The sequence below is a fragment of the Theropithecus gelada genome, chromosome 19, assembly GCF_003255815.1.
Source record: "Theropithecus gelada isolate Dixy chromosome 19, Tgel_1.0, whole genome shotgun sequence".
NCBI classification, from domain to species: domain Eukaryota; kingdom Metazoa; phylum Chordata; class Mammalia; order Primates; family Cercopithecidae; genus Theropithecus; species Theropithecus gelada.
The window spans coordinates 21331470-21343993 of record NC_037687.1 but is presented as its reverse complement, the minus strand read 5'-3'; positions in this window follow the sequence as shown (position 1 = coordinate 21343993).

Sequence of the window (12524 nt, the reverse complement as noted above, 5' to 3'; positions counted from 1 at the left end):
AAAAAAAAATAATAATAATAATACAAGAATATTGACTCTAAACAGTCCTATTCGACATAATTCTGGAAGTCCTAGCAAGAGCAATCCGACAAAGAAAAGGCATCCAAATAAAAAAAAGGAAGTCAAATTATCTGCACTGACGATGTAATTCTTTTTCTAGAATACTTTACCAGAAAACTCTTCAGCCTAAAAAAAGACTAAAGCAAAGTCTTAGGAGACAAAATTAATATACAGAAATGAGTAACATTTTTGTACACCAATAACATTCAAGCTGAGAAAAAAAAAAAAGAACATAGTTCTATTTACAATAGCTGCGAAGAAAAAATAATCTACCTAGAAATGCATCATATCAAGGAAGCAAAATATTTCTACAAGGAGAACATAAAGCTGCTGAAAAAAATCAGAGACAAAGCAAATACATGGAAAGGCGTTTCATGCTCATGAATTGAAGAATCAGCATAATTAAAACGTTCATGCTGCCTAAAGCAAACTACAGATTAAGTGCTATTTCTATTAAACTTTCAATTTTTTTTTATAGAATTAAGAAAAAAAGGCTGGGTGCAGTGGCTCACGCCTGTAATTGCAGCACTTTGGGAGGCTGAAGTGGGTGGATCACTTGAGGTCAGGAGTTCAAGACCAGCCTGGCCAACATGGTGAAACCCTGTCGTTACTAAGAATACAAAGAAAAAAAAAAAAAAGGCCGGGCGCGGTGGTTCAAGCCTGTAATCCCAGCACTTTGGGAGGCCGAGGTGGGCGGATCACGAGGTCAGGAGATCGAGACCATCCTGGCTAACACAGTGAAACCCCATCTCTACTAAATACAAAAAATTAGCCGGGCGTGGTGGCGGGTGCCTGTAGTCCCAGCTACTCGGGAGGCTGAGGCAGGAGAATGGTGTAAACCCGGGAGGCGGAGCTTGCAGTGAGCCGAGATCGCGCCACTGCACTCCAGCCTGGGCGACAGAGCAAGACTCCGCCTCAAAAAAAAAAAAAAAAAGCTAGGTGTGATGTTGCATGTCTGTAATCCTAGCTACTCAGGAGGCTGAGATGGGAGGATTTCTTGAACCCAGGAGTCAGAGGTTGTGGTGAGCCGAGATCATGCCACTGCATGCTCCAGCCTGGGCGACAAAGACTCCATCTCAAAAAAAAAAAAAAAAAAATTCTAAAATATGGAAGAATCAAAGAACTCAAATAGTCAAAGCAACTTTAGACAAAAAGAACAAACCTGGAGACCTCCCATTTATCTTTAAACTGTACTGCAAGCTACAGTAATCTGTATAACATGGTTCTGGTACAAAAGTATACATATAGACCAACGGAAAAGATGAGAGATCCCTGAAATAAAGCTACACTACTACAATTGACTTACTGAAAAAGTGTACAGAAATAAAGGGAAAATAACTTCCTATCTAATAAATGATGGTGGAAAAACTGGCTAGTCACATGCAGAAGAAAACTGAATCCCTACCTCATGTCATAAAAAATGTAACTCAAGATAGATTAAAGACTTAACTCTGAGAGTCTTCAATCTACAAAAATCCTAGAAGAACACCTGGAAAGTACTCTCCTAGACGCTGGCCTCTGGAAAGAATTTATGACTAACACCTTATAAATGAATGCAACAAAAATGAAAGTTTTAAAATGGCACCTAAGTAAACTAAAAAGTTTTGCACAGTAAAAAGCTATCAACAAACATACAACCTACAATATGGAATAAAATATTTGCATTCTATATACAGCAATGAATTAATACATGGAATCTAAAAGAAATTTAATAAAAAAGCAGACAAGTGATATAAATACTTCTCAAAGGAAGACATAAAAGCTGCCAATAAACACGCAGAAAATTGCTCAAGATCTCTAATCATAGAGATGTAAAGTTTTGGAGAGAAGAAAATCTTTATAAACTGTTGGTGGAAATGCAAATTCAGCCCCTGTGAAACAGTTTCTAGATTTTTCAAAGAACTAAAAATAGAATTGCCATATTACCCATTAACCTCTTTTTAGGGTATCTACCCAAAGGAAAAGAAAGTATTTTACCAAAATGACACTTGCACTTACATGTTTATTGCAGCACTATTTACAGTAGCAAAAACATAGAATTAGGTACTTATGAATATTAGATTGGAATTTTAAAATGAGGCATTTATACACCATGAAATACTGTGTGTCCACAGAGAATAAAGTAATGTCCTTTGCAGCAACATGGATGTAGCAGAAGGCCTTTTTTTTTTTTTTTTTTTTTTTCTGAGACAGTCTCGCTGTGTTGCCCAGGCTGGAGTGCAGAGGTGTGATCTTGGCTCACTACACGCTCCACCTCCCAGGTTCACGCCATTCTTCTGCCTCAGCCTCCCCTGTAGCTGGGACTACAGGCACCTGCCACCACGCCTGGCTAAGTTTTTGTATTTTTAGTAGAGACAGGGTTTCACCGTGTTAGCCAGGATGGTCTTGATCTCCTGACCTCGTGATCCACCCGCCTCGGCCTCCCAAAGTGCTGGGATTACAGGCGTGAGCCATGGCGCCGGGGCCGAAGGCCATTATTCTATGCGAATTAACATAGAACAGAAAAACAAATGCATGATTTCACTCACAGGTGGGAGGTAAAACATTTAGTGCACATAGAAACAAAGATGGAAACAAACACTAGAAATTTTAAAAAGGAAGAAAGGGAGACAAGCCTTGAAAAACTGCTTATCAGGTATAATGTACACTACGTGGGTAATGGAATTATTAACTGTGCAAACCTCAACGTCCTGATTTATACTTGTTACAAATTTGCACATGTACCACCTGAATCTGAAAATAATAAAATGTTTCGTGGTATAATGCCATGTTACATTTCTCCAGTTCTGAATTAGTTGTAATTAGGGTTAAGAGATGGAATCATTTGCCCCTTTGAGCATAGGGGTAAATGTTTTTATACCAGGTCTCCCCATGTTCTATAAGCTAGCCTCTCTGAAAGCTCTTGGCCTATAGCTCAAGAAATGTTTTATTCCCAAGTATGCAGATAAAGTAAAAGACAATGTGAGATTGTGAAAATCATGCTAAATTCCTTCATTAGGAAAAGAAGACATTTTTCTTAAAAAAAATGCATAAAAGTCTAATGTCCATAGCCTAAGAATAATGAATCAAAGAGTAGTTTCAGACCACACCGCTGCAAATGCTTACTCCATCACAAGAAGTAGAAATAATGGGTCAGAAAGTATTTTTTAGAGTACTTTTTAAAATCTATTGCAGTGTTTAAAATTTTGTCTTTATTATCTATCATATAGAAGTCTGTACTTTAAAAAGCCATGAATCTTATATTAATATGCTCACACATATATTTTCCCTAGAAAAGTGCTGGTGTGTTTGCAATGAATGTGTAGCATTTCTGGCTTTCTTTGTGCTGCTGTGTTTGTGTGAAATAAGAAGACAGGAAATAAAGCAGAGTTAACCATGACATTTCTAGTATCTACAACCAAAATATCTGAAATGTGTTATGTCAACAATAAATAATGGCAGTATTTCAACATATAGAAATGTAAATTGATGCTTTATATTTTTAGCTTTTTTATAGTTTATAAAAATTTATAGTCTCTGAATTATTATAAATTAAACAACTTGAACATGGAGATACCAAAAAGTTTTATCTAAATGATAGTATTAATATTTTAATAGCTTATGATTGTGAGTCACAGTTGCCCCCACTGGGTTCACTGGAAAGCAGTTATTTATCTCCTAAGTGTAGGTGGAGAATAGGTTTTTATAACCCTAAGCATACAGATTATTTATTTATTTATTTATTTTGAGACAGAGTTTCCCTCTTATTGCCCAGGTTGGAGTGCAATCTTGGCTCACTGCAACCTCTGCCTCCCAGGTTCAAATGATTCTCTTGCCTCAGCCTCTCAAGTAGCTGGGATTACAGGCATTTGCCACCATGCCTCGTTAATTTTTGTATTTTTAGTAGAGACAGCATTCCACCATGTTGACCAGGCTGTGTAGGGGCCTTTGAAAACAGTATGCTGAGAATAGATAGAGCTCAAGGACAGTATCTCCAATTGAACTTTTAATGAACTCCCGTAGGCGCCGAGAAGGCGGGCAGATAAGGAAGAGCATAGAAACAAAGAACTGAGTAGAAGGTTACATCTGGGAAAAGAAAGTTTGTTTTGCATTGCATTCTTTCTGCTGACGTGGGGTTTATGGAGTATAAATAAAGTGAGGCGGAGGCTCTGAGTGCGGCCACCATGTTCTCTGTGTGTCTTTGTCTTTTGTGTGTTCTTTCATTCTCCACCACCCCCCGCACGGACCCCAACAAGGCTGGTCTCAAACTCCTGACTTCACGTGATCCACCCACCTTGGCCTCCCAAAGTGTTGGGATTACAGATGTGAGCCACCTCTCCAAGCCCAGGTCTTTTAAAATTAGCACTGTTTAGATTTGTACAAAATTCATAGGTTTGCAGTAACAGAAGTTTTAATATTTTTTCCTAATAGAAGTGAAAAAGTGGCCAGGTGTCCCAGCACTTTGGGAAGCCAAGACGGGTGGATCACCTGAAGTCAGAGTTTGAGACCAGCCTGACTAACATGGTGAAACCCCATCTCTACTAAAAATACAAAAATTAGCCGGGTGTAGTTTTGGGCGCCTGTAATCCCAGCTACTCAGGAGGCTTGAGTCAGGAGAATCACTTGAACCTGAAATGCAATCTGGAACCACTTGATACCGAGTTTCACTCTTAACTATTATACCCTCTCAACCTGGGAGGCAGAGGTTGCAGTGAGCCAAGATCTCACCATTGCACTCAGCCTGGGTGAGAAACCAAGACTCCGTCTCAAAAAAAAAAAAAAAAAATAGTGAAAAAGCAATAAAATTAGCTTTTTAAAAATAAGTTTAAAAGAAACTTCACATTTGTTCATTAGGCTTAGAAATGAGTACTTTAAAGCAAAATCAAGTTCTACATACTATCTAAGGGTAAAAAGAAGTGGTTTGTAAATTCCTCTTTATGTCTACTAAATTGGAAAATTCAAAGCCAAAATGGATGAGAGGGTATAATAGTTAAGAGTGAAATTCGGTATCAAGTGGTTCCTGATTGCATCTCAGTTCTGCTGTTTATGGGCTGCTTGACCCTTCAGCTGTACAGTGAGGATAATGATGCCTAAATCCTAGGGTTTTGTTAAAATTAAAGCAGGTAATACAAATAATGTGCCAGAAGAGCATCTAACACATGGCAAATGTACAGAATATTTAGCTCTTATTTGTCAATTCTGATAGATTGTGATCAATGTTAAGCCTAAAAACCAGGTGACCACATCAGTGGATTGTACCTATGTTGGTTCTACTCAGTCAGTCTGAGGCTGTATAGTAGTTGAATGTTTCTAATACTATCCTTGCCAAATTATCATATATTCACATGTGTGTGTGTGTTTCCTGAAATTTTAAGATGAACAAGCATTTTCTTCTCTGGCCAAATTTCTTAAAGCTTTTTTTGGTCTTTGGTTCTAAAAAAGTATTAGTATTTTTGATTGGCAAATCAGAGTTGTATACATTTATGGGGAACAATATGAAGTTTTAGTATATGTATATAATATGGAATGAAAAAGTCCAGTTAAGTAACATCAATTCGCTTATCATTTTTGTGGTGAGATATTTGAAATTTACTTTTAGTCATTTTGAAATATACAATACATTACAGTTTACTGTAGTCACACTGCTGTGCAATATATCTCAAAACCTATTTACCCTGTCTGTTTGAAACTTTGTACGCTTTGGTCGACAACTCCCCCTCCCTTCCCCTCTCCTCTTTCGATGGAGTCTCACTCTGTTGCCCAGGCTGGAGTGCAGTGGTGCAGTCTTGGCTCACTGCATCCTCCCTCTCCTGTGTTCAAGCGATTATCCTGCCCCAGCCTCCTGGGTAGCTGGGATTATAGGCATGCGCCACCACGCCCAGCCAACAACTCCCTATTTTCTTCTCACCATACCAGTGAAACAACTGGTAACCATTGTTCCACTTTCTACTTTTGTGAGTTAAAATTTATTAGATTCTACATATAAATGAGGTCATGCAGTATTATTCTGTCTCAGACTTCTTCCATCTAGTGTAATGTCTTCTGAATTTATCCATATTTTTTTGCATGATAGGATTTTCCTCTTTTTGAGGCTGAATAGTATTCCATTCAGTATCTGTGTCAAAATTTTTTAAAATTAATTTAAATATGTATTTATTACTAGTTGAAAAATTTGTGTTATGAAAGGATACTTCTGTGTTAAGCAGGTATTAATGCAATTCAGCATTAAATATCTTCCTAATAGTTTGTGCTGAACACTAACCATAACGCTATATATGTGTCAATGAATTTAATTCTCCCAATAACTTAATACCATAGGTATTATAAATATTCTCATTTTACAGAGGAACAAAAAGAGCCACTGAGGAAAAACAACTTGCCACAACAGCCCAGGCTGGAGTTTAGTGGTTTGATTTTGGCTCACTGCAACCTCCACCTCCTGGGTTTAAATGATTCTCATGCCTCAGCCTCCTGAGTAGCTGGAACTACAGACATGCAACACCATACCTGGCTAATTCTGGTATTTTAGTAGAAACTGAGTTTTTACATATTGGCCAAGCTGGTCACAAACTCCTGGCTTTATATGATCCTCCCACCTTGGCCTCCTAAAGTACTGAGATTACAGGCGTGAGCCACTATGCCCAGCCTAATATAAATATTTCCTGAATGCAGGAAAAGTTATGCAGATAGTTTCTCGTAGGTTAACATAAAAGAACAATTAGCAAAAACATTTGAATGGGATAAAATTAAAACCACATCTTTTCAATAATTGGTCATAATTGCTGTGCTTTTTAAAATGGCTAGATTACTAACATGCAAACACAAGACTTTGGTTTTGCTCAATTATTAAGTTTTTTAATATTTTGAAGTCTGAAATCCTGGCTAAAGATTTTTAAAAGAATATTTTTTAGGTGGCTTTTTAGGGTTTCCAAGGCAATACAAGAACATTTTAATAGGCAGGAAAATGCATTCTACATATACACATTGTGCTTCTCTGATTTGCTTTAACATTGAAAAAATTAAAGATTGCAAATCTAGTTTCTCAATTTAGAGTAAATTAACAAAAGGTTATTTTTTCAGCTAGGCAAATAATTGCATAAAACTAATGGATAACAGATGCCAGGAGCTGTCAAAAAAAATAGCATGACTAGATTCAGTAAGTATCTAGCCATGCAAATGACAGTTCAATAAAATTAGGACCCTAATTGGTGCATGTGGAAAGCATTGATGTGCAGCCTGGTGCACCTCCACTCAGCACCTTCTTGTGCCTGTTTACAGGGATACCAATTTCTCCTTTGTGACTAAGGGTGAATTCCGGGGAACTGAGAATGCTGTGTTCAGAGTGATTACTGGGAACGTGGTTAACACATTTTTTTCATATTATAAAGAAATTTTATGAATCTTACTCTACCTTGCAAAGCCTTTTAGTAAAAGATTGTTTATTTAAAGTACTCAATTTGGATTTGTAAAAAATGCCAATATTCCAGGTAGGTCAGAAACACTTAAATGTCAACCAAATTTCATAAGACATATTTGAATAAGATCAAGTCTTCTTAGCCAAGAATTTTATTTTATCACTAAATTTAGAGAGAAATAGAAAACCAATACTTTGGGCCAAATAACAGTGTTTGGCACGGGAGTATCAACCAAACAAGTGCTCTTTATCATCATCATTAAAGGAGCAACAGCACCATGTGCTTTCCTGAAACCAGCTGGACTGTATTCCCCTGATATAAAGTGGAGAGGACATTGAAATAATGAAGGAAGCTGATATAAATGGAATACTTATATAAAATAAAAGTAAATACAAGTGGAATACTTATATGAACTACTTTTAAAATAAAAAGTTGCATTTGACATTGTATAACTGTAGATGAGACTTAGTGTGAGGTCATCATATTTTTCTTCTCTTGACAGAATAACTTCATTCACAATATGCTTATTTCAAATATTGTTTTCCTGCTAGATATTTGCTAACTTTCAGTCACATATTACCTGAGCTCAGTAGAAGTCAACCAAAGAAATATTTTACCATGAGCATTTTATTATTGATGCATATACTTATTTTGCTTAAAATACATTAGGTTTTGATGAAAGATTTATACTTTTGTTTCAGTTTGTTGTTTATTGCTGAGAAGTGGCTGTCCTGCCAGGAAACTGCTATTTTTGGCTCTACCCACATTGACTAATGGTAAAAGTTATGTTTGGGTAAGAAGCAAATGTGTCTTCTCTGCATCATTTGTTGGCTGAAGAAAGGAGAATGCAGGTAGAAGAGTAAAGAAGATATAATCCCTGAAAGATTATTTAGAAGTCCCCTTAACCAGAAAAAACAAAACAAAACAAAACAAAAAAACCTGTCGGGAATGTGATACGAGCAGTAAATATATTATTTTTCTAAGCCTCTAAAATTTTAGTATAAAACCTTTATTGCTTTAACAAATATATTATTCCTTCAGTTTTGATTTTTCAGAATATGATTCAATTTCCTAGTGAATCAAAACTGAGGGGAGAGTAACTTATTTGTTAAGTTAAAAAAGTGGGCCGGGCGCGGTGGCTCAAGCCTGTAATCCCAGCACTTTGGGAGGCCGAGATGGGCGGATCACGAGGTCAGGAGATCGAGACCATCCTGGCTAACACGGTGAAACCCCGTCTCTACTAAGAAATACAAAAAATAGCCGGGCGAGGTGGCGGGCGCCTGTAGTCCCAGCTACTCGGGAGGCTGAGGCCGGAGAATGGCGTGAACCCGGGAGGCGGAGCTTGCAGTGAGCTGAGATCCGGCCACTGCACTCCAGCCTGGGCTACAGAGCGAGACTCCGTCTTAAAAAAAAAAAAAAAAAAAAAAAAAAAAGTTAAAAAAGTGTAGGGAGTACTTACTACTTATGGCCAACATCTTCTCCACCCCCAGTCCGAGTCAATCATCATTCTATGCTTTGCTTTTGTTGATACAGGAGCACAAAAGAAGTTATTTAGGCAGATTGTGAGGATAAGAGAGTCCTCAGCAAAGCTTCCGTTTTAACAAGAAGCAGCTCCCAAATGATTCTTTCCCAACAAAGAGCAACCTGTAAAATCCAGCTGCAAACATAGATAAGCAAGCTGGAATCTTGCATGGATGAATGTCGGCAGCTGTGCCAATAGGAAAAGGCTACCTGGGGCCAAGCATTTTCAAAATGGAAGCACCGTATTCCCCCCTTTTTTTGGTCAACCACATGTACAGTAAAGGAACAGGCAACATGGCACTGGCCAGGTAAAGAACCCATCTGCATAATAGAAAATTAAAGTAGAGTGGCCAGCTTCTTCACACACTATATAAATGACACACCTGGTCTGACCAATCTTTTGGGCCCTATGTAAATCAAACACCACCTCCTCAAGTTCATCTATAAAACCCCATACGTTTCACCACAGAAGAGGAAGACCTGCTGGAGAGCCCCTCTCTCTCTGTAGGAGAGAGAGGTTTTCTTTTTCTTTTGCCTATTAAACCTCTACTCTTAACCTCACTCCTCATGTGTTTGCATCCTTAATTTTCTTGCTGTGAGGCAAAGAACCTCAGGTATTACCCCAGATGAATGACACTGCTTCATTGTGGGGGCTTGTCCAGGATTATCAGAAGGGTGACTATAAAAGCAGACCTCGGCCAGGTGCAGTGGGTCATGCCTGTAATCCCAGCACTTTGCGAGTCCGAGGTGGGCGGATCTCTTGAGGTCAGGAGTTTGAGATCAGTCTGGCCAACATGGTGAAACCCTGTCCATACTAAAAATGCAAAATAGCCAGGTGTAGTGGTGCGTGGCTATAATCCCAGTTACTCAGAAGGCTGAGGCAGGAGAATCACTTGAACCCAGGAGGCAGAGATCGTGCCACTGCTCTTCAGCCTGGGTGACAGAGCAAGACTCTGTCAAAAAAATTTTTTTAAAAAGTAGACTCCAACTTTTTTGTAATTTTTTTTATTTTTTTGTTCTTTTATTTTGAGGGTCTCACCCTACATTTTAAATCAAATAAAATCAGAAATACCAGGCATCCTATGGCCATCTGAATGCCTTTAGGGTGAGCTGCCATTCTCAAGTCTCAGATGGCAGGGGAGAACATAAAGAATCCCCCAGTGCCCTCAGGTTGCTGTGAATATTGGTTATTTTTCAAACTTGTTTTCATTTATTGAGGACCTAGCCATCACTTGGGACTGGTAGAGGTCCTGAAGTAATTGAGAATTTCCTTCCTGGGCCTCACCCTGGTTTATCTGAAGGCTTCTGGACTGACCCCAGCCTCTGACTGCTTGATTGGGTGTTGGCAACAGGATTCCAAACTTTCCCTATCACAGTTTTCTTTTTTCCTATCTGTGACCACCATGTCTTCTATCCTCTCTTCGTGTGCAATGCTGCAGGATTTTTTACAGTTCAGGAAAGTAATCCTGTTAGGCAAGATCAGAAAATGCCAATAGTAACTAGAAATATAGCTCAAGGAGTTTCTGATTTTGTGAATTTTTTAGGAGCAGAGTGTCCCACCACAGTCAAAACCACTGTCTTTCTCTCCACCTTGGGCCACTTCAAGGGAAAGGAAGGAGACTAAAAGGATGCCTTTCTCTCACTTTTCTTTCTAGTGGGTAACAAGCCATCTTTGGCCTGCATTCCTCTTGAGTGCATTCAGAAGCATTGGCACTCCTTTAACCCCATGACATGGGGAAAAAAATTAAAAAAAAGCAGTGTCTTATTTTCTTTTGCGCAAGGGCATGACATTCTTACTAGACCTTTGCAAACATTGCAAAATGAACCCAGCTCTTCTAGCAGTCATATCAACCAGGCCCATAAGAATGATTCTCCAAAATTAGAGAAGCAACTTCCAGGAGAACCACCTGAGGATCCCCCTTATTCAGGACCCCCTCGAATTCCCATCTCATTACAGAACCTTAGTCAAATAAAGGGAGATAGGCTGATTTTCTGATGACCTCAGTAGGTATATAGAAACTTTTAAAATTTACCTCAAGTGTTTGACCTTACATAGAGGGATGTTATACTGCTCCTAAGCCAAGCCCTCACTGCACCTGAAAAATAGGAAGGTCTGCAGGCAGTGGAGAATTTTGGAGCTGAGCAGTATTTCTCCTATAGTAGGCCAAAAAGGAAAAAATAAAATAATGAATAAAAAAATAGGAGAAACATTATTCCTAATAGAAAGAGAGGCAGTAACTCTTGAGAATCCTGATTGGAATCCCAGTGATGCCACAGATAAATAGAAAATCAAACACTTCTTAAGGTGCGTATTGAAGGGCCTATGGAGAACTAAGGCCAATCCTCTTAATTACTCTAAACTGTCCATGACAGACGAGAAGCTAGATGAGAATCCTGCAGCCTTTTTGGAAAAGGCTGACAGAGGCACTAATAAAACACACTTCTTTATCTCCTGATTCAGTTAAGAGACAACTAATCCTAAAGAACAAGTTTATTGCACTGGCAGCTCCTGATAGAAGAAAACTGCAGAAGCAGGTTATAGGAGCAGACAGCACCTTGGAGAACCTCCTGAGGGTGGCCACCTTTGTCTTTTATAATAGGGACCAGGAGGGAGTCCCCCAAGAAAGAGAGAAAGCACAAGAGAAGGGCAAAGGCTCTAGTAGCTGCTTTGCAGGCTTACAAAGTCCAGGATCCCAAGGTGCATCCACTAGCTGCTCCCCACATGGCAAGTCAGGGCACTTGAGAAGGAGTGCCCAGGCACCAAGAGGAATCCACCTCAACCCTGTCCAGCCTGTGGCATGGTCCAGAAGGACTTATGGGTCCCGGGGCTCAAACCCCTGGTTCCAGTGGCTCAAACTGCCATTACAGCACAGGATCCTCAGGTGATTCTGAAAATTGAAAAAAGGAAGGTAGACCTTCTTCCGGAAACTGGAGTCAGCCTCTCTCTTCTCTCTAATCTTCTCCCCATTTTCTATAGGATGACCATGAGAGACAATTCAGGAAAAATTCTAATCCAATATTTTTCTCAACCCCTTAATTGCAGTTAAAAGGTCCTATTATTTATGCATGGCTTTTAAATCATACCCGAAAGTTCCACTCCTCTATTAGGTAGAGACATTCTAGCTCACATGGGGACCAGCATCCTTACAGCGCCAGGAAAAATTCTTTGTCTTTCCCTGATAATAGATAATATTAATCCAGAAGTGTGGGCAATTCAAAGGAGAATAGGTTTCTCCTATTCTCAATGCAAACATGAGGGCAATCCGGATCCACCTTAAGGATCCTTCCTTCCTTCCTCTCTTCCTCTCTCTCTCTCTTTCTCTCTTTCTTTTTTTCCTTTTTTTGACAGAGTTTTCACTCTTGTTGCCCAGGCTGGAGTGCAATGGCACAATCTCGGCTCACTGCAACCTCTGCCTCCAGGGTTCAAGCAATTCTGTCAGCCTCCCAAGTAACTGGGATTACAGGCATGCACTGCCACACCTGGCTAATTTTCTTTTCCTTTTCCTTTTCTTTTTTCTTTTCTTTTCTTTTCTTTTCTTTTCTTAGTAG